Source organism: Macaca nemestrina, chromosome 5, assembly GCF_043159975.1.
Source record: "Macaca nemestrina isolate mMacNem1 chromosome 5, mMacNem.hap1, whole genome shotgun sequence".
Taxonomy (NCBI): Eukaryota; Metazoa; Chordata; class Mammalia; order Primates; family Cercopithecidae; genus Macaca; species Macaca nemestrina.
In genome coordinates this window covers 31,870,980-31,895,144 of record NC_092129.1, presented here as the reverse complement: position 1 = coordinate 31,895,144, position 24,165 = coordinate 31,870,980, and the positions used below count along the sequence as shown (strand labels likewise).

General features: G+C 34.8%; 1 long non-coding RNA gene across 4 annotated transcripts in view; it reads left to right on the top strand.

Moving 5' to 3' along the window:
• Positions 1 to 443: 443 nt before the first annotated feature.
• LOC105465565 (uncharacterized) overlaps positions 444 to 24,165 on the top strand; it is a 90,426-nt gene continuing 66,704 nt past the window's right edge. For 3 of the 4 annotated variants that reach the window (XR_011623346.1, XR_011623345.1, XR_977621.3), the window contains exons 1-2: positions 444 to 4,384; positions 14,887 to 14,960. This is a non-coding gene — a long non-coding RNA (uncharacterized lncRNA). The remainder of the gene's footprint in view (positions 4,385 to 14,886; positions 14,961 to 24,165) is intronic. The other variant, XR_977622.3, reaches the window with a different exon arrangement.

The following is a 24,165-nucleotide window of genomic DNA, read 5'->3' as shown; positions in this document are numbered from 1 at the left end:
TAAATAAGTGATAAAAAAGATAATGACAAGAAGAAATTGCATGATTATATAAGGATAAATCAATAGATACATGAGAAGCTTTAAAGCTTTATATCCACAAGAGAAGACTATAACTTATTTAGATGCCCATGAAATACCAAAAAGAGACAGAAAAAAATAAACTCATGTACTTAGACTGAAAGGAATACTTCAATACATTTCTCAAATCAAAAATTCATATTTTCTGACCATGATAGAATTAACTGGATATTAATTTAAAAGTATTAGATGGGAATAAAATATCATTTAAACGTTCAAAGCAAAATCTCCTATCTTAGACAATGATAAAAATAATATAATCTGAGACAATTTTGAAACAAGAATAGAAAGAATACAAAGAATACAAGGCATTAGCCTTTTTTTTTGTTTGTTTGTTGAGTGTGGACTAAACTTACCTCGGAATATTGGTAGTAAAAAAAAAAAGTTTATTACTAAAAATAAAAAGAGTTTTAAATAGGAAGCAAAAATAGAGGGAAAAAAATCTAAATATAAAAATGAAAGTGGAATTGATAATCCAAAACTTTTAATTTAAAAATAAATGCGTAATGTAGCAGCTATATCATAGGCACATTTTATTAAGAATGATGTCAAAGACAAGCATTATTAAGGATGGAAAAAAGAAAAGACATGGAGGAAGTTAACAGTATTAAATTATGTTGTACTAATAAGTCTGAAAATTCTGGTCACATGGGTAACTTGGAGCATGCCAATCTTTGTATACAAATAAATTTTTCCCGCACTCTGGACTAACTGTGCTTTCTACATGGAATCTCTTTCCTTGGATTTTTGATGGTTCCTTCTTGTCAGTGATGTCTCAGCTTAAAAGTTACTTTCTCAGAGAGGTTTTTGTTTTGTCTACCCATAGCTTCTCAAAATCCCTCAGCCTGCCACTCAGCATAATATCACACTCTTTTAATTTCACCTGGGCATTTATCATTAGCTGATATTTTAAAATTTTATGTGTTAGTTTATTATCTGTCTTCTGAGAATATGTTTCTTTCATATATAAGGACATACAGAGGATTCTGTGTGTCTTTATTGCCCATTGCACATAGAACAATGACACATAGTTGGTATCAATAAAGGTCTTAAGTAAATAGTTTTTTAGGAAAATAAACATGAGAAGAATCAAAAAAAATATATCCAATAATCATGGTATTACCTCAAAAAAATTGTTCCAGGCATGACAGTTTGCTGTCAAACACTTTCAAGCTTTCTATAACTCAAAACTCTTCATGTTATGTAAAATGTTCCATAGCCCAGAAAATGGGCTATCAATTGATCAGATAATTATATGCTTAGAAAACCTAAAATAATACATTTTAAAATTCTTAAAACCAGAAGAAATGTAAGTCAAACATTCAGATACAAAATAAATAAAAAGAAATTTATATATTAGCAATAACCATTTAGGAGATAAAATTTCAATTAACATATCAAAGGATATTGTTGAAGATGCACAAGATTATTCTTAAATTTACTTAAGTGTACGGGAAAGAAAAATTTGTAAAACAATACCAGTGGAGAGCTGCTGGTTTTTAAATGGATGAGGATTTTTTCGTAGTTTTAAAAATGCTTCCAAAAATAGTAATAGTTAAAATTGTGGAATTTGTTATGAAAATAATATGGAAGTGGTGGAAGAATATACTTATTAGTAGGACAGTTGCTAGTGTACAAGTATACAGTGTTTGGTGGCGGAAGGATAAGATCTTAACGAGAAAGACTGTTTCCAACAATTTTGGGGAAATATTGCCTACTTGGAGATAAAAATATATATGTTACATTCACCTCTTATACTGTAAACCAAAGATTGCAAACTGGTGACCACCCTTGTACTATAACTGGGCCACAAATGTATATGGTTTGTTGCATCGTATTATAACACTCAAAAAAATTTAACACAAACTATAAATTTTTTTTTTTGTTTTCTGTTTTTTAATGTGGGAGGAAAAAGTAAAACAGAAGATACAACAACACTGGACTCACATTCCCAGATGGCAGCATTTGGCAAGAACAGAGGAGTGACAGCTCCCCTGGTGCTCTGCAATTTGGCACAATTCTTCCCACCTCCTGTTTTATGCCGGTTTGCCTCACACATTTATGTGAATGGCTCCATTCCCATAGCCATTTGAGATTCAAAACTTCAAGTGGGTCAAGAGTTGGCTACAAAAGATAAAACTCAGAAATAAGTGAGAAGAAGATACAGGTGAATATTTAACTCATTCTCATGAAATGGTGTAAGCCAATTCAATCTTGTATAACTCTTAGGTTATTTTTAAAAATTAGTAGTAGCCTCCAATGTTCAGAGGTGGATGAAGTTCAACTACTTCCCCACAACCTATCAGGTTATAAAGAAAGCAATGGCAGATCAAATTCTGCCACCCATACATCCATTGGAAAGCATGCAAAAAAATCTTACTAGGGATCACGGCTTGGTGCCATCCTTAAGTGAGTAGGATATGACTCTCTGAATGCTTGTGGAAGTGTCTCTGAAATCTTTTATTCAATATATGTATCTCCCATACCATTAATTTCATCAATAAGCAACAGTTTCATCAAAGATAAATTAGATGCAGTACGTATAGTCTTTGAAATGTGGCCTTTCTGATTAAATGCTAAATAATTACCTTTTGTATGAGCATTCCTGATTAGGGCAAATGATCTCATATAAAGCATAAGTTAAATCAATTGTCCCTTAAATAATAGCACATTACATATGCCAAAGTTTAAAAAATAAATTATAGAGACCACAACATTGGTGTTTTGAACAAAAGTACTTTCTAAACATAGAAGAAATGGAAGAAATTACAAACGAAAAGGATAACGTTTTTGACGTCACAAAATTGGCAAGCTTTTGCACATCAAACATACCTTAAATAAAAAGGGAATAAAAAATTGTTTGAAAATATTAGTAGCAAATATTTCCTAAGCAAAATTTCTCTCTTGTTCTATTATATACAATAAAACACGATTCAAAACTTTATATATGTGTGTACATATATTTGTGTATGTATGTGTATATATAAACAAAAGATTGCAAACTGGCCACCACCCTTGTACTATTATTTATATATATATATACACACACACACGCATATATGTATCTGTTTTCCTCTTAGTGTTTTTGTATGTTACCTTATTATACAAGAATGGTTAAATGGATTTTCACTGAATATGTAGAATTTAGAAGTTGCTCTGGAAGAAGTGCTTTCTTTCACTCTAGCACTCTCATCTTGCATCTGTGCTGTGTTACTGTGGCTGCTGATTCTCTTGAAGGTTACTCTGCTGACCAGATTGTCCCCTGATTACCAGTAGTGAAAACTCATCTTGATCTTGGGCAACAGAAACTTTCTCCTGCAGTGCAAGTGACTATTTTTCTGTTTTGTTTTTTGATGGGAAGGGCAGTGTTTTTTGTTTTTCGTTTTTTCTTTTTTGGAGTGTGGGGAGCAGCATGCATCAGTTATCCACCACTCACTGAGAGGCACCTTTTCTTGACATAGGAGGATGCCACAAACACTGTCATGAATACTGGAAGCTCCTAAAAGTAGCTTATCTTTCTTCATGGTTGGTGTTGTTGCTACTTGCACAGTGAACAGAGGTGCTCAGCAGCCACCATGGTCAGGGGTAGCTTTACAATAACATCTTGGTTTCAGCACAATGCCTCCAGCCCCGGAGAGTGAAGGAAGACCCTTCCTCCCCCAGAGAAAGACCCACCTCATTTCTTAATCTACTACTAACCACTTCCCAGAATGTTTCATCTTGAGAGAATTCTTTCTTTTATCAAAAAAGAGGGGTTCTGCACCAAGGTTCAACTGGTAATCATAAGATTGCTCTACATGGATGCATTTCCCAAAATCTGTGTTATTCAGTCATGCAGTGGACATCTGTTGTTTATGCCTGCCAAAAATTCATTTCCCTTTCTTTTGAAATGATGCCCTGAACTTGTACTGGAAAAGCTACTTCTTCACTATTGGCAGCCATAGAACTGCCAATCAAGATGTCCCCATTTCTCCCAGCCAAGGGATAGACATGTGACCCAAGTGATACCATCAGATGCTTTTCTCTCCTTGAAATTTGGAGCTCATGTGAAATGCAGAAAAAGATGGAAAAAGCAGTTTGTGATGATTAATCCCAGCTGGCCGTGACTGTCCATTAGTTTCTCCTCTCCCCAGAGATACTTTGGCTCATGACTTCTTCAAGACTGACCCTAAGACTGTGTAAAGGTGTCCTATATTCTCCACTCCTCTTATGCATTCCTATGTGCTTGTTAGGCCGAGGTGGTTTCTGTTTCTTTCACCTAAGGAATCCTAACTGATACAAGTTCTACCCATGATTGCACTTTTATGTAAGTATATTATTTTCCCAAATTTCCTGTTACTAGTTTTCACCTATCTACCAGGATAGAACTGTAAAATAATTCTACCATCTTACCAATATCATCTGTCTACCTGGTTTACTTTTCTCATGAGATGTTGGATGTAATACCAGCGTAGGGAATAGCACAGGATCACACCTGAAATGTGGTTATTGAGGTGAAATGACTGCCATGATTCATTTTCAATCAAAATGAGTAGTTTTATTTTTGTATTTTATTGCATCAACTTGAAAGCACTCTGATTCCTTGACAGAAAGAGAAGAGAATATGAATTAAAGAAAGAACCAGTGACATGGGGGTTCTCCTTTCCCCTCTTGTTGCAACCTGGAAGGAATCAATAGGCCAATGCAGTTATAAACAGAGCTAAGGTTTCTGAGTTCTGGGGTAAAACATTGAATTTATCTTTGAGAAAGATACTCCTCTGTTTGGGGTTAGACTTCTTAGAAGTGTCTCTTTAAACATACAGGTCTAAGCCAAAAAACTACCCATTATTCTTGGAAAAGTAATTTTCATATTTTTACGTTACATGCCTTACTCTTCCATGTGAATTTTAGAATTATTTTTAAATTCTACAAAAAATTATGTTGGGATTGTACTGAATTGATAGATTAATTTAGCATAGAGTTGCCCAATAAAATACAGGATGCCCAGTTAAATTGAAGTACAGGTAAACACATTTTATATACACTCCTGTGCCACATACTGACATTTCAGTCAATGACATATTGCGTACACAAGAACAGTCCCATAAGATTATAATACCGTATTTTACTGTATCTTTTCGATGCTTAGACACACAAATACATACCACTGTGTTACAATTGCCGGCAATATTTAATACAGTGACATGCTTGCAGACGTGTAGCCTAGAAGCAAAAGGTTATGTTGCATGGCTTATGTGTGTAGTAGGCTATACCATCTAGGTTCATGTAAGTACATTGTATGATGTCCACAAGATGATGTAATCACCTAATGATGCATTTCTCAGGATGTATCCCTGTTGTTATGTGACACGTGACTGTGTATCTGTATATTTATATCTAACTATCTCCATCTCTATTATCTATCTATCTATTTATCTATCTATCTATCTGCCTGTTTATCCTATGTCATAATTTTTTATTCAACAGTATGCAGTAATGTTTGGGACACACTTATATCGAAAAATTATTATTCATGTATTTGAACTTAAGAGTTAACTGGCTTTTCTATATTTTTATTTGCCAAATATGGCAATTCTAGCTTAGGAAGAAATAACAGCTTTCAAATATTGAGTCATCCTTTTCACAAACATGATGTACTCTCTATTTATTTAGGGTTTATATCACTAAATAATTTGAATTATATATCTTGCTTATTTTGTTAGATTTATTCCCAAGTGACTTAACATTTCTAAAATTATTGTGAATGAGATCTATTGCTATTGCAAAGGAACCCTATTCATTTTTATAGTGATCTCATAGCAACCTTATTGTACTTAATTTGTTCATCAGGTCTTAAAATTTTTGTATTCACAACAATATAACAAAAATAATAAGTTTATATTTCTTCCTTTCTATTCCATATTCATTTTGTTTGTTTTTATTATTTTACTATACAGATTACAACCTTTAGTACAATGCTGAATACAAGTGGTAATGGCAGATATCTTGTCTTATTCTTAATTTAAAAGGAACATATTATAATTTCCTTAAAGATATTATATTTATTGAAAGTTTTAATATATAGTTTTGGTCAGACTAATACTTTTCTATTTCTAGTTTGCTAAGAGTTTACAATTGCTATTAGCATCATGAATGATTATTAAAACTTATCAAAAATACATTCTGTACCTATAGACATTATCATATCATTTTTCTCTTTTAATTTGTTAATGTGGAAATTACAGTAATAGATTTACTGATACAAAAAAAAATCTTTTGATGTAGATGTTTCCAACTTAGTTATGGTATACTCAGATGGAGGCATACAGACAAACATTGAAGGTTCCATTTGCTGATTTTATTTAGAAGCCTTTGTGACATCAACTTAAAATTTTCCTTTCTTATAGTATTTACGTCTGATTCTGGGGTAAAGGCTACCTTGGCCTGACAAAATGAGATCACTACAGAGAAATTTCTTCTTTTCATATCCTCTAAATCATTTGTATAATTTGGGGTTGATCTTTTCTTTCAAATAGTAATTCCAGTACAAAAAAAGAGCAATAAATTAGCTGGGTGTGGTAGTGCATGGCTGTAGTTACAGCTACTTGGGAGGCTGAGGCAGGAGATTCGCTTGAACCCAGGAGGCGGAGGTTGCAGTGAGCTGAGAGTACACCATTGCACTCTAGCCTGGGTGACAGACCAAGACTCCTTCTCAAAAATAAATAAATAAATAAATAAAATAAAATAAAATAAAAATTAGGTTACACTCATTTTAAAAATCTGGTGGGCCCATTTGTTTTGCTTGTTTTGTTATGTTAAGTAATTGATGTATTTTAAACTGTTAATTCACTATCTTTACTATTTAAGCTATTGATTCACTATCTTAATGATCTGGTTTTTTAAAACAGTTTTTTAAATTGGCACATATTTATGTGCCAATAGGTAATAATTGTACATATTTATAGGTACATAGCAATGTTGTGATACATATAATAAATAGTGACCAGATCAAGGTAATTAGCTTATCCATCATCTTAAACATTTGTCATTTCTTTGTGTTGAGAACATTCAATATCCTCCTCCTAGCTATTTGAAACTATATAATATATTATTCTTAATTATAGTCATTCTACAGTGCTACAGGACACTAAAACTTATTCTTCCTATCTAGCTGTAATTTTGTTTTTGTCAGGTTTCCTTTGGGGTCTATTTTGGTAAGTTACATTTCTCTAAGAAATTGTCCATTTTGTCCAAGTTTTCATTTATATTGACAGAGTTATTCAGAATATTCTTATAATATTTTAAATTTTTATTCCACTGGCTCCTGTTTTTCCATTCTAATATTTTTTCTTTGTGATCTTTCCAGTGGTGTGCTGGAGCTGACTTGTTCCAGCTGCCAAGAGCCAAGTGTCTATGAATCTCTTCCCAATTTGCATTCAGTGGCATCATGTTGGTAGATTAAAATCAGCATTGGTGGCAGGATCTACACCATGGAAATCAGAGACCCCTATGAATAGGAACCAATTCCCACCCTAGAGAGAGCTGGTTTACCAGCACAACTCTACCGCTCTCTATTTCTGTCCTTCCCTTCTTCTTGCATTGTCTTCCTCTCTTTCTCTTTCTCATCAAACGTGTTATAGATTTTTCTATTATATTAGTTTGTTCAAAAACAATTTTTGGTTTATTTTATTCTTTGTTTTTAATATTAATTGATAATTGATTTTAGTTTTATTCTCTTTGTTCTATTTCTAGGATTTACTCTTATTATTTTTAGTTATTGGGTGAATTATTCATTCTTAGTTTTTCTTATTTTGTAATATGTGCATTTTAAGACTATACATTTTTCTTTAAAAACTGTCTTAATTACATTGCACAAGTTTTGCTATTTGAGAGTTTAATTGTAATTCATGACTTAATGTTTAATAATAATCACTGTCCATATGATTTCTTCTTTGACTCATGGCCTGTCCAGAACTTTGCTCTTTTAAATGCCCACATGTTTTCCACTAAGATGTTGGTTTACTTGTTTTTTAAGGCTATCTTTTCATTAGTACTTTTATTTTAGAGCCAAGTACTTATAAAATGTGGTATATACCTTAATAGCTTTTCGGCATACACTGAGACTACTTTGTGGCTTAGAACCTGGTCAACTTTAAAAAATGACTCATTTGAGCTCGAAAAGAATGTGCATTCCCTAATTGTTCTCTAAATTATAAATTTTGTTGCTCAAAACTTCTTATCCTTAAAAAATTTACCTGCTTTGACTATCACTTTGTGAGAGAAGTGTGTAAAGATTTTTCACTGTTTTGATACCTTGTCATACTTCAGTCAGCTTGTTTGACTTAGAATCCCAGGCCCTACTGAAATACCTGGTTGAATACTCCATGGGCTAGGATATTAGCTTCATCTTCCTTCCCTATAATTGTTTTACTTCATTTATCGCTCCTGGAGTCTTTCAAGTTAAGGGTTGTGTTAAGCCATTTAAAAAATTATTTCTTCCACAATTTTCTGTTTATAGTCAGAGAGAAGCACCTGTACCAGCTCTGCTGGCTGTATTTGCTCATGCTCTTCTCGTGTTTTCCAATTCTGCCATTTCATTCTTTTGCTGAGATAAAAATTCCAACTTTTAGCTTTCTTAATTCCTTTCATCTGTATCTTTATTTTCTTTTTATTTATTTTCTTATTTTCCCTATACTTAATGCTCAGCATCTTTCTTATTTTTCATTTGCTATCCCTTTTTTCTAATTTCTTAGATGTAAACCCTTATTTTCTTGTTCTTTGTTTGTTTGTTTATTTATTTATTTATTTATTTATTTATTTATTTATGAGATGGAGTCTTGCTCTGTCACCTGGGGTAGAGTGCGGGGGCACGATCTCAGCTCACTGTAACCTCCGCCTCCCAGGTTCAAACGATTCTCCTGCCTCAGCCTCCTGAGTAGCTGGGATTACAGGCACACACCACCACACCAGGCTAATTTTTATATTTTTAGTAGAGACGAGGTTTTGCCATGTTGGCCAGGCTGGTCTGAAACTCCTGGTCTTAAATGATCTGCCCACCTCAGCTTCCCAAAGTGCTGGGATTACAGGTGTGAGCCACCACGCCCAACCTTGTATTTAACTTAATAAAGGCACTTAAGACTATTGATTTCTCTTTAAATAATTTTTTAAATGAGTGGCATATGTTTTGAATATCATTTGCTTCGTGTCACATTATTCTATGTCTATTCTGTACCAATTTTTCATTCTGTTAAGGTTTTGCTTATGCAAAATCCTGCATTCAAAATTTTTTTTCATATTACAAAGATACTTGAAAAGGTAGTGTAATTTCTGCAGAATTTAGTCAATACATAGCTATTAAATGAGTCTTATTTATAAACTTATTCAGGTATACCCTATACTCATAATGTTTGATCTAATTGACCATTGATGACTTAAGAATGACATGATGCATTTATTAACTCCTTTTGTACTTCTAAAAATTTATTATTTAATTTTAACTATTTTTTGCATTATATATTTAATGGTACTTAAACAAACAGTATTTATTCAAATGGTAGTTAGATACATTAGTTAAAAAGTGGAATACCATGAAATACTATGCAGCCATAAACATGGATGGATCTGTTGGTCATTATCCTTAGAAAACTAATGCAGGAACAGAAAATCAAATACCACATGTTCTCACTTATAAGAGTGAGCAAAATGATGAGAACACATTACACGTAGAGGGGAATAGCAGACACGGGGGCCTATCAGAGGGTGGGAGGATGGAGAGGATCAGGAAAAATAACTAACAGTTACTAGGCTTAGTACTGCGTGATGAAATAATCTGTACAACAAACCCCCGTGACACAAGTTTACCTGTATAACAAACCTGCATATGCACCCCTGAACTTAAAAGTTAAAAAAAAAGTGGTATGGTATGTAAGAGATGCAGTGGTATGTAAAGTTACATTACTATTAAGTAGTCATTGGAGCTTTTACTCTTTATCACATACATCACCCTTTTTCTATTTACTTTTTGTTGCTTGAATTATGATATAATTTATTTATAGAATTCAAGATTCTATAAATAAATAAAAATTGCATCCTTTATATTTTCTACATTACCCACTTACATATTCTATTTACATTGTCCATGCTGGTTAAGATGATCAGTTCTGGAAACAGAGAAACCATATACACATATGAAGTACCGTGATATATTTATGGTGTATATTTGTGTATGCCTTTAACTGTCTATTTACTCAACTGTAAAATGGAGATGGATATAGAATCTACTATACAGAGTTGTATTAAAATTAACATTTTATTACATGTAAAGTACTGTAACACATATATAACCTATATTATATGTGTAAGGTATAATATGCATATGTAATATATAGTGTTATATATATTACGTATGACATATACTATATATTACACATATATATTACAGATGCATATTATAATATATAAAAGTGAGAAGAATTATCCCTTAAAGCAGCATTCAAATACTGACAAGTAGATGTTTAAAAATAGGAAGCTAATCATATTTTAGTTTAATACCATTAAATCTGTGACCTTCACTACTAGCAGAAATAAGTTAGAAACACATTCGGTAGGGTTTTGAATTGTAGGCAGAATGTAATACTAGTAGTAGATAACATTTGTTTTATGGTATAGGTTATAAGGCAGCTCAAATTTTTTAAAGTTTTGATTTAATGATGTAAGCATTAGAAAACTATCAATTTTGAGCAGGATAGTATTATGGTGAAGATAGTGATAAATAACAATCTGTTTGGCATTGATGAGCAAGAGATTGAAAATAGGGTCGAGAACGGAAATAGATTAGATAATCCAGTGATATACGATGACAAAAGATCTGCAAGATGGAATTGAGAAAAAATGGGAAGCATTGCTAAGGAACAACAAATACATCTTAGTGAAAATTGAGTTTCTAGGGTTTCAAAGTAAACCTTTAAGACTAGGTCCTTCATACATCTATAAATATCTCAGCATTCCTTCAAAGGGAATTAGCTTTCATTTCTATTTGAAAAATAAACATTTAGAGGCTGGGAGCGGTGGCTCATGCCTGTAATCCCAGCACTTTGGGAGGCTGAGGCGGGAGGATCACGAGGTCAGGAGATCGAGACCACCCTGGCTAACACAGTGAAACCCCGTCTCTACTAAAAATACAAAAAATTAGCTGGGCATGGTGGCGGGCGCCCGTAGTCCCAGCTACTCGGGAGGCTGAGGCAGGAGAATGGCGTGAACCTGGTAGGCGGAGCTTGCAGTGAGCTGAGATCGTGCCACTGCACTCCAGCCTGGCGACAGAGCGAGACTCCGTCTCGGAAAAAAAAAAAAAAGAAAGAAAAAAGAAAGAAAAAACATTTAAAAAGATTTACGAGCAAATAAATATTTGTTTAAAAATGCACTTAAAATTTTTAATTTAGAACTTTTCTGGTGATTTGAATTTGTTCAATATTAACTAATAGGTACCAGATTTTACCCACATCTATTGCCTTAAACAACTACAAAAATAGATACACGGGGCACAGAAGTTTTTAGAAATTGGACAAGAAAACAGCACAGTACTGTGATTCCTGAAAGAAGGGAAATAAAGTGAGCCCTATGATTTTACCAATTTATTGGTTAGAGGCAGTTTTCATGCTGTTGTGCAGGTATAGACACTGAAACAGAGCCTAGTGGTCTTGCTAAGTTGAAAAGAAAAAAAAAAAAAATCTGAGCTTGGGGAGGGTGAGCTGGCTAGAATTTGCTAGTGAGATTACTAACAGAAAACTGCACAAAAAGAGTTCCAGAGATTTTTAGAGGGGCCCCTTGAGTCTTTAGCTAAGTGATCTACACATGAGTGAAAGGAAAACTACCTGAGGATCACAGAAAGATTTTCCATAAAGGGGTAGGCAGAATAATTTCTACAATTCATGCAGAATTGAGAGCTGTTCATGGTCCTAGCAGTGGATGTGTAAAGATCATGTAAAACGAAGTGCATCAGATAGAATTATTGAAAGGGTATCACTTTAGTGGTGCTGCATTGGTCTCAGATGGAGGGCTGCTTTTGACACTGTTTTGATGACCTTCTACTCACCCCACTGGTAAAGAAGGGATTTCTCACCCTAAATAGTATAAGATGACTGAACACAGGATACCTAACAATGGACAGAAAGAGCTTGGCGGTTTATTGGTCACATATACTCACAGCATGGGAGTGGATCCTGTGAGGCTCAAAGATATAAAGACAACACTTGAAACTTTAGTTTTTATACTACAGACACACTGTAATAAAGTTTAAAAGAAGACTCAAAATGATACAACTAATTATAAGTAACTTATCTCTTAGATAATTAAAATTTTCCAAGTAACATGCCAAAACAAAACTCAACATTATTTAAAGGAAAATAACAAAACAGAGCAATTGATAATATAAAATCCACAATGCCCATTACCAATCAAAACTAAAATTAAAATGTTCAGCAAAAGAGCACAAAAATAAGACCGATAACTAACAGAAAAATCAATTAATAGAAATTGGTCCAGAAATAATAGCAATGATGAAATTATCAACAATGTATAAATACTCTTACAAACAAAATTCACATGTTTAACGATGTAGAGCAAAACATAAAATGATAAGAAAAAATAGATATAAAAACATTTCACATGGAACTTTTAGAGGTGAAAAATATAATAACTACAATGAAAAACACCATATGGAATTAAGAACACACTAGACATCATAAAAGAAAAGATTAATTATCTTGAAGACATAGCAATAGAAACTGTATACAATAAAGCAAACAGAGAGAACAAAATCCTGATTTACAAAAAAACCAAAAAGATTCAAGATCCTTGGGACAATATCTACTAGCTAATACATGTATAATTGAAATCTCAGAGGAAAGGGGGTGGAGGGAACTCACTGATCCAGGAAGTTCGGTAAAAATCATTAAGAAAGAATGCCAAGTCACATCATAATCAAATTATAGAAAATCAGAGAAAATCTTAATATCAGTCAGAGAAAAAGTCACATTACAAAGAATAAGTTTAAGAATAACAACAGACTTCTGTTAAGCCAGCAAAGAGTAGAGTAACAGCTTCAAATATTTGAAAGAAAATATGGTCAATATAGAATTCCTTATCCAGTGAAAAGATGTTTCAAATAACAAAGCAAAATAGAACTTTTTTTCAGACCAATAAACCTGAAAAAATTATTGCCAGCAGACATATACAACAGGAAATATTAAACAAACTCCTTTAAGCAGATGAAAAATGATATCAGAAGGAAATTTAAATGTAAACTAATCAATGAAAAGCATCTGAAAGAAAAGATAGATAAAAATGAATATCAGACTTTTAACTCATTTTTTAATTTTTAAAAAAGATGATGTTTTAAGCAAAAATAATATCAATGTGTTGTGAAGTTTAAAGTTCTCAGAAAAAACATTACAAAAATAGTAGAATAAAATATATGACAAGGAACAGGAGGGAGAAACGGAGGCATATAATTATATGGTTGCTAGACTATATACAAGTTTAAAAAATATTATTTGAAGGTGGATTGTGATGTTATTGAGGTATATTGCAAACTCTAAAGCAATCATTATACAATGAAATAAAAAGGAGTAGATAATAAGTCAATAGTAGAAGTAAAATGTAATAAAAATAATATTTAATCCAAAAGAAGGCAGAAAAATCTAAGTTGCAGAAAAGACAATTAGAAAACAAATACCAAGATGGTAGATTTACATCAATATATACTAATGATTATATTAAATGTAAATAGCCTAACATGCCACATAAAAGGCAGAGATGGTCAGATGGAATTTTGTTTTTCTTCAAGGCAGACTCAACTGTATACTTAATATAAGAAATGAAGTTTAAATAGAAAAGACAAAGCAGATAGATTAAAAGTAAAAGCCTGGGAAAATATATACCATACATCGGATAATATATACCATGCAAAGGCCAATGAAAGGCATGATGTATAACTTTCACTTTTAGTGAAAATTAAGAAGCAGGGATACCCATGCATATAAGACAAATTTAAAATGTGTAAGTATTATGAAATAATAATTTTAATCCATTTTACATAAGGCAACAAGAACAATAATTTCTGAGAGATGGGAAACAAATGGGGCAGCCCTATAATCACCTTAGTTTAATGCCTTGAGAGAATTTCCAGGCCATGAATCATTGAAAGACATTAAATATCAAAGCTCACTCAAAAAGAAATAGGTAATCTGAATACACCTATATTTGTTAAAGAACTTGAAATTGTAGTATTGTAGTTATAAAACTTCCTATAGCAGAGGGGGTAGGGAGTGGAAAAAAACAAAAACAAAACAAACAAAAACTTCCCACAAAGATAACTCTAGGCTGATTGCTTACCTGGTGAGCTCTAACAAATATTTAATAGGAAAACAATATCAATTTCACATAGACTGTTTCAAAAATTAATAAATCAGGAATACTTTTCAGTTTGTTCTATGAGGCTACTATTAAACTAATATCAAAACCAGGCAAGGGAATTCCAAGGAAAAAACAAACAAACAAAAAACCAAGAACATCTACTGGTTTGTATTTCTCATAAACATTTGTACAAAAATTTCAAACATATTAGCAAATTGAGCACAAAATAGATTGAATGGATAATACATCATAAGCAAGTGGGCTTTATTCCAAAAATATAGGGTTGGTTTAGCAGAAAATATATCAATGTATTCACAATGTTACAAGCTAAAAAAGAAAAATCATATTAAAAAGTTATTGCAGTGAACTTGCAAAATTATCTCTTGTAGCACTTACAAAATCCTCCATCTATTCCAGAAAAAAATTCTCAGCAAAGAAAGAACACGAGGATACTCTCTCAATCTGATAAAGGGAATCTATAAAAGTCTATGGTAAGCATATTTCTTCATTGTAAAAGAACTAATGTTCTCCCTCTAAGGTCAGGAATAAGTCACATGTCTGATCTTCCCAAATTCATCATTGGCAGGAAGGACTTCCTCATAACAGACTTACACATCTGGAGTGAAATTTCCCTATGTATAGCTGTGTGTATGCGCAATGCCTACGTGCATCATGTGCTCAGTGATGGGGTGAAGAGAAAGGTCATACTCGGCATGATTTCTTCCCAGCAGCCAAAGACTACAAAATTTCCATTCTTCTTTTTAATTCAATAACTTTTGGTTAATTTGACAATTTGCAATATGTGATAACTATATTTTGGATCCCAAATTGCACCTAGTATTAACTCAAATTCCATTTAGTATTAATTCAAAATCATTTTGTTTCGACTATTGAAGGGAAGAGAACCCAGGCTTGGGATCAGGAGTTCTAGTTGGGATCTCAGATCTGCCACGTAGACATGAACCTTATCCCTTTCTAATCTCAGTTTCTCATCCAGTTGAAAAAGGACTAGACTAAAAGACCCCCAGATTTTTTCTAGCTTCGAGATTTCATATGTATCTAGATTAATATCTCAACATTTAGCATACATCAGAATCACCTGGTGAGTTTGTTAAACGACACATTCCTAACTCCTGTGAGAGAGTCAGGAATTGTAGAGATTTTCATTCTGTAGATCTCAGGTGGAACCAGATGATTACATTTCTAAATAGCTCCCACATCCTAATGATGCTGCTGGTCCTCAGACTGTACTTGGAGTAGCACTGGTTTAAAAACTAAAGATTATACCAGTTGCAATTCTCTTTTAAGATACTAGATGATGTATTTTTCGATTAAAACTAGTTGGAAATACTCTAGTATGGCTAAATGGTTTTAAAAGCCCAACATAAGAAATATTTGTGTTTGTATAAAAAGCTAGTATTTGTTGTTTCATCTATCTATCTATCTATCTATCTATCTATCTATCTATCTATCTATAATACTTTAAGTTCTGGGATACATGTGCAGGTTTGTTGCATAGATATACATGTGCCATGGTGGTTTGCTGTACCCATCAACCCGTCATCTACATTAGATATTTCTCCTAATGCTATCCCTCCCATAGTCTCTCACCCCCTGAGAGGTCCCAGTATGTAATGTTCCCCTCCCTGTGTCCATGTGTTCTCATTGTTCGACTCCCACTTATGAGTGAGAACATGTGGTGTGTGGTTTTCTGTTCTTGTATTAGTTTGCTGAGAATGATGGTTTCCAGCTTCATCCATGTCGCTGCAAAGGGCATGAACTCATCCTTTTTTATGGCTGCATAGTATTCCATGGTATATATGTGCCACATTTTCTTTATCCAGTCTATCATTGATTGGCATTTGGGTTGGTTCCAAGTCTTTGCTTTTGTGAACAGTGCTGCAGTGAACATATGTGTGCATGTGTCTTTATAGTAGAATTATTTTTAATCCTTCAGGTATACAACCAGTAATAGGATTGCTGGGTCAAATGGTATTTCTGGCTCTAGATCCTTGAGGAATCACCGCACCGTCTTCCACAATGGTTGAACTAATTTACACTCCCAAAAACAGTGTAAAAGTGTTCCCATTTCTCCACATCCTCTCCAGCATTTGTTGTTTCCTGATTTTTTAATGATCGCCATTCTAACTGGCATGAGATGGTATCTCATGGTGGTTTTGATTTGCATTTCTCTAATGACCAGTGATGATGAGCTTTTTTTTCATGTTTTTTGACTGCATAAATGTCTTCTTTTGATAAGTGTCTGTTCATATCCTTCTCCCACTTTTTAGTGGGGTTGTTTGTGTTTTTTCTTGTAAATTTATTTAAGTTCCTTGTAGATTCTGGATATTAGTCCTTTGTCAGATGGATAGACTACAAAATTTTTCTCCCATTCTATAGTTTGCTTGTTCACTCTGATGGTAGTTTCTTTTGCTGTGCAGAAGCTCTTTAGTTTAATTAGATCCCATTTGTCAATTTTGGCTTTTGTTGCCATTGCTTTTGCTGTTTTAGTCATGAAGTCTTTGCCCATGCCTATGTCCTGAATGGTATTGCCTAGGTTTTCTTCTAGGGTTTTTATGGTTTTAGGTCTTATGTTTAAGTCTTTAATCCATCTTGAGTTAATTTTTGTATAAGGTGTAAGGAAGGGGTCCAGTTTCAGTTTTCTGCATATGTCTAGTCAGTTTTTCCAACATCATTTATAAAATAGGGAATCCTTTCCACATTGCTTGTTTTTGTCAGGTTTGTCAAAGATCAGATGGTTGTAGATGTGTGTCCTTATATCTGAGGCCTCTGTTCTGTTCCATTGGTCTATATATCTGTTTTGGTAGAAGTACCATGCTGTTTGGGTTACTGTAGCTTGTAGTACAGTTTGAAGTCAGGTGGCGTGATGCCTACAGCTTTGTTCTTTTTGCTTAGGATTGTCTTGGCTATATGGGCTCTTTTTTGGTTCCATATGAAATGTCAAGTTTTTTTTTTAATTCTGTGAAGAAAGCCAATGATGTCTTGATAAGGATAGCATTGAATCTATAAATTACTTTGGGCAGTATGGCCATTTTCACAATATTGATTCTTTCTATCCATGAGCATGGAATGTTTTCCATTTGTTTGTATCCTCTCTTATTTCCCGGAGCAGCGGTTTGTAGTTCTCCTTGAAAACGTCCTTCACATCCCTTATAAGTTGTATTCCTAGATATTTTATTATCTTTGTAGCAATTGTGAATGGGAGTTCACTCATGATTTGGCTCTCTGTTTGGTCATTATTGGTCTATAGAAATGCTTGTGATTTTTGCACATTGATTTTGTATCCTGAGATTTACTGAAGTTGCTTATCAGCTTAAGGACATTTTGGGCTGAGATGATGGAGTTTTCTAAATATTCAATCATGTAATCTGCAAACAGAGACAATTTGGCTTTCTTTCTTCCTATTTGAATATGCTTTATATCTTTCTCTTGCTCAATTGCCCTGGCCAGAACTTCCAATACTGTGTTGAATAGGAGTGGTGAGAGAGGACATCCTTGTCTTGCACTGGTTTTCAAAGGCAATGCTTCCAGCTTTTGCCCATTCAGTATGATATTGGCTGTGAGTTTGTCATAAATAACTCTTATTATTTTGAGATATGTTCCATCAATACCTAGTTTATTGAGAGTTTTTAAACATGAAGTGGTGTTGAATTTTATTGAAGGCCTTTTCTGCATCTATTGAGATAATCATATATTTTTCATCATTGTTTCCCTTTATGTGATGGATTACATTTATTGATTTGTGTATATTGAACCAGCCTTGCATCCCAGGGATGAAGCCAACTTGATCGTGGTGGATAAACTTTTTGATGTGCTGCTGAATTGGGTTTGCTGGTATTTTATTGAGGATTTTCACACTGATATTCATCAGTGATATTGGCCTCAAATTTTCTTTTTTTGTTGTGTCTCTGGCAGGTTTGGTATCAGGATGATGCTGGCCTCTTAAAATGAGTTGGGGAGGAGGCTGTCTTTCTCTATTGCTTGGGAAAATTTCAGAAGGAATGGTACCTGCTCTTCTTTGTACTTCTGGTAGAATTTGGATGTGAATGTATCTGGTCTTGGGCTTTTTTTTTTTTTTTTTTTTTTTTTTTTGGTTGGTAGGCTGTTAATTACTGCCTGGATTTCAGAACTTGTTATTGGTCTATTCAGGGATTCTGCTTCTTCCTGATTTAGTCTTGGGAGTGTGTACATGTCCAGGAATTTATCCATTTCTTCTAGATTTTCTAGTTTATTTGCATAGAGGTGTTTATAGTATTCTCTGATGGTAGTTTGTATTTCTGTGGTATCAGTGGTGATATCTCCTTTATCATTTTTTATTGTGTCTATTTGATTCTTCTCTCTTTTCTTCTTTATTAGTCTGGCTAGTGGTCTATCTATTTTGTTAATCTTTTCAAAAAAACCATCTCCTGAATTCATTGATGTTTTGAAGGGGTTTTCATGCCTCTGTTTCCTTCATTTCTGCTCTGATCTTAGTTGTTTCTTGTCTTCCACTGGCATTTGAATTTGTTTGCTCTTGCTTTTTTGTTATTTTAATTGTGATGTTAGGGTGTCGATTTTAGATCTTTCCTGCTTTCTCCTGTGGGCATTTAATGCTATAAATTTCCCTGTAAACACTGCTTTAGCTGTGTCCCAGAGACTCTGGTATGTTGTATCTTTGTTCTCATTGATTTCAAATAACTTATCTATTTCTGCCTTAATTTCCTTATTTATCCAGTAGTCATTTGGTAGCAGGTTGTTCAGCTTCCATGTAGGTGTCCAGTTTTTAGTGAGTTTCTTAATCCTGAGTTCTAATTTGGTTGCATTGTGGTCTGAGACACTGTCTCTTTGTAGGTCTCTAAGAACTTGCTTTATGAATCTGGGTGCTCCTGTATTGGGTGCATATATATTTATAATAGTTAGCTCTTCTTGTTGCATTGATCCCTTTGCCATTATGTAATGCCCTTCTTTGTCTTTTTTGGTCTTTGTTGGTTTAAAGTATGTTTTATCAGAGACTGGGATTTCAACCCCTGCTTACTTTTTTTTTTTTTTTTTTGCTTTATTTGCTTGGTAAATATTCTTACATCCCTTTCTTTTGAGCCTATGTGTGTCTTTGCACATGAGCTTGGTCTCCTGAATACAGCACACTGATGGGTCTTGACTCCTTATCCAACTTGCCAGTCTGTGTCTTTTAATGGGGGGATTTAGCCCATTTATATTTAAGGTTAATATTGTTATGTGTGAATTTGATCCTGTCGTTATGATGCTAGCTGGTTATTTTGCCCATTAGTTGATACAGTTTCTTCATAGAGTCAATGATCTTTACAATTTGGTATGTTTTTGCAGTGGCTGGTACCAGTTGTTACTTCCCATAGTTAGTGCTTCCTTCAGGAGCTCTTGTAAGATAGACCTGGTGTTGACAAAATCTCTCAGCATTTGTTGGTCCACAAAGGATTTTATATCTCTTTTGCTTATGAAGCTTATTTTAGCTGGACATGAAATTCTGGATTGAAAATTCTTTTCTTTAAGAATGTTGGATATTGTCCCCCACTGTCTTCTGGCTTGTGGGGTTTCTGCAGAGAGATTTGCTGTTAGTCTGATGGGCTTCCCTTTGTGGGTAACCCAACCTTTCTTCCTGGCTACCCTTAACATTTTTTTCCTTCTTTTCAACTTTGGTGAATCTAATGATTATGTGTTTTGGAGTTTCTATTCTCGAGGAGAATCTTTGTGGTGTTCCTGGTATTTCCTGAATTTGAATGTTGGCCTGCCTTGCTAGGCTGGGGATGTTCTCCTGGTTAATATCCTCAAGACTATTTTCCAACTTGGTTCCACTCTCCCCATCACTTTCAGGTACACCAATCAAACATAGGTTTGGTCTTTTCACATAGTCCCATATTTCTTGAAGGCTTTGTTCGTTCCTTTTCATTCTTTTTCTCTAATCTTGTCTTCATGCTTTATTTCATTAAATTGACCTTCAATCTCTGATATACTTTCTTTCGCTTGATCGATTTGGCCATTGATATTTGTGTATGCTTCATGAAGTTCCCATGCTGTGTTTTTTCAGCTTCATCAGGTCATTTATGTTCTTCTCTAAACTAGTTATTCTGGTTAGCAATTCCTTTAGCCTTTTTTCAAGGTTCTTAGCTTCCCTGCATTGGGTTAAAACATGCTCCTTTAGCTCAGAGGAGTTTGTTGTTACCCACCTTTTGAAGCCTGCTTCTGACAATTCGTCAAACTCATTCTCCATCCAGTTTCATTTCCTTGCTGGTGAGGAGCTGTGATCCTTTGCAGGAGAAGAGGCATTCTGGTTTTTGGAATTTTCAGCCCTTTTCCACTGTTTTTTTCTCATCTTTGTGGATTTATCTACCTTTGGTCTTTGATGTTGGTGACCTTCAGATGAGGTTTCTGTGTGAACATCCTTTTTGTTGATGTTGATCCTATTCCTTTCTGTTTGTTAATTTTCCTTCCAACAGTCAAGTACCTCTGCTGCAGGTCTGCTGGAGTTTGCTGGAGGTCCACTCCAGACCTTGCTTACCTGGGTGTCACCAATGGAGGCTGCAGAACAGCAAAGATTGCTCCCTGTTCCTTCATCTGGAAGCTTCGTCCTAGGGGGCACCCACCAGATGCCAGCTGGAGCTCTATTGTATGAGCTGTCTGTCGACCCCTGCTGGGAGGTATCTCCCAGTCAGGAGGCACAGGGGTCAGGGACCCACTTGAAGAGGCAGTCTGTCCCTTAGCAGAGCTCGAGCACCGTGCTGGGAGATCTGCTGCTCTCTTCAGAGCTGGCAGGCAGGAACTTTTAAGTCTGCTGAAGCTGCATCCACAGCCACCCCTTCCCCTAGGTGCTCTGTCCCAGGGAGATGGGAGTTTTATCTATAAGCCCCTGACTGGGGCTGCTGCCTATTTTTCAGCGATGCCCTTCCCAGAGAGGAGAAATCTAGAAAGAAAGTCTGGCTACAGTGACTTTGCCTACCTGCAGTGGGCTCCACCCAGTTTGAACTTCCTGGCAGCTTTGTTCACACTGCTCACTTTGTTCACACTACTCAAGCCTCAGTAATGGTGGTTGCCACTCTCCCTACCAACCTCGAGCATTCCAGATCAACCAGACTGCTGTTCTGGCAGCAAGAATTTCAAGCCAGTGGATCTTAGCTTGCTGGGCTCTGTAGGGGTTGGATCAGCTGAGCTAGACCACTTGGCTCCCTGGCTTTAGCCCCTCTTTCCAGGGGAGTGAATGGTTCTATCTCGCTGGCATTCCAGGCATCAGTGGGGTATGGAAAATAAAATTCTGCAGTTAGCTCAGTGTCTTCCCAAATGGCTGCCCAGTTTTGTGCTTGAAACCCAGGGCCCTGGTGGCGTAGGCTCCTGAGGGAATCTCCTGGTCTGCAGGTTGCAAGGAAAAGTGGAGTATCTGGGTTGGGGTGCACCATTCCTCATGGCGCAGTGCCTCATTGTTTCCCTTGGCTAGGGGAAGGAGTTCCCCTACCCCTTGCACTTCCTGGGTCAGGTGATGCCGCACCCTTCTTCGGCTTGCCCTCGCTGGGCTGCACCCACTGTCTAACCAGTCCCAGTGAGAGGAGCCAGTTACCTCAGTTGGAAATGCAGAAATCACCTGCCTTCTGCATTGATCTCGCTGGGAGCTGCAGACCAGACCTGTTCCTGTTTGGCCATCTTGCCAACCCTATTGTTTTATATTATTACCAGTGTCTGGTTGGGTAATGAAGTGCATGATTGGTTTATGTGTGTGCATTAGTAAATTTAACCTTTTTTATTGAATATCTTTTATGTATAAAGCTTTCTGGTTTGTATTTTGGGGACATGCGGTTAGTTTTCTTCTTTTCATGAGTTTATAATCAAGTATGGGAGACAAACATAAACACAAACGACTCTTAAATAAAGCACCAAATTAAAATGCCAAAATAGTTCTTAAAGAAGACTAGGTGCCTTTGGGAGGCTGAGGCGGGAGGATCACTTGAGGTCAGGAGTTTGAGACCTGCCTGACCAACATGGTGAAACCCATCTCTATTAAAAATACAAAAATTAGCTGGATGTGGTGGCAGGTGCCTGTAATCCCAGTGACTTGGGAAGCCGAGGCAGGAGAATTGCTTGAACCTGGGAGGTGTAGGTTGCAGTGAGCCGAGATCACGCCACTGCACTCCAGCCTGGGTGACCAAGCTTTATTTCCGTCTTAAAAATAAATAAATAAATAAAAATAAAAAATAAAAAATTCTTACAGAAAAAAACACAACATACTCCCCTTAAAAACAAAGAATTCTGAGGGAGAGATTAATTATACTTGCGTGGTCTACACGGAGAGTTTTGAGGATACCTGCAGAGAGAGAGAAGAAAAACAGAACTAGCAACCAAATTCTGGAGATATAGCAAAGAGAAAATGCCAGACTAAGGGAATATAAAAAAAGAGATATAAAGGTCATTTTTAAGTATTCTTCTGTTTTAGAAGACAACCAACTTATTGGAAACTTTCTTTTGTAGTACTACCTGCATTTTTAAGTAATATTAGTTTTATGTTGTGGAGAATCATTTAAAAATAATTGTTATCTAAAGAATATGCTTAGTCACAAAAACTGTCATTGGAACCATAAAGTATTTTACTTTTCAATCTATTCTATTAACTTTTAAATTCTATTCATCTTTAAATTCATTCTATTTCTATTAACAATAATATCTTCTAATGTTCACGTACATGAAAAATGTGTAAGCAAACAGAAAATTTTCAAGTCAAACACTGGTCAAATCAAATCCACAAGAGAGCAAACACTACTTCTAAAACTAAATTTTGGTAAAAACCATAATGTAACATGTATCTTCATATTTAATGACAATATATAACCATATGAGTAACGTATGGATATTATATTATTATTTGTTTTAGAAATTAAAGTTCTGGAACACAGATATTTAACCAGATTCATGTGCTGTATATATGGGATTTTGTATTTTATTATAGTTCCCTACTTGCATTATATTATAGTTGAAATAATATTCATAATAATTATTATGATTTATTGAATAGCTCTTATGTGCTATCTACATGTTATACCTTTTCTCAAATGATCCTAACAACCCTAGAAAAGAAGTAGTACTAACTTCATATTAAGTATGACTTAAACAAGTTATGCACCTTGCAAATGGTATGGCAGATTTCTGCTTGACCACACAGTGAATGCTTTACCCATACCACCTATTTTGCTTTGAACTATTCTGTTTTGGCCTGGGAAGGGGAATTACTGATGATATGATTGTTTAATGGTTAGACCTACTACACCAGGCTTGTATCCATTGCTACCTTTTTGTATGTCTCTGAATTATCAGATAGAACAGGAGCCTCCTGATTGAGACTATGTACTATTAATGGATCATATGTATCCAGATATATTTACAGATGGGAGACATTTCAGAAACATAAAGGACAATAAAAAATAGCAGAATTTACAATCTTAAAAACATGGTTGCAGAAGCACAATGGGAAAATCATGTAGGCAGTCAAGACAATACACACAATGGAAACATGTCGTCTAGGACATGAAGAAAACGTTTTGGGCCAAGTAGTACAACATGTTTCGTTAGATCTAAACAAATGTGCATGTCTACAACCCCAAATCTGTCATCTCATTTCTTTCCTTTTCCACAATTATCCAATCTTCAGTTTTGCCAGTAGTATCAGAGACATTTTCTGCTCTT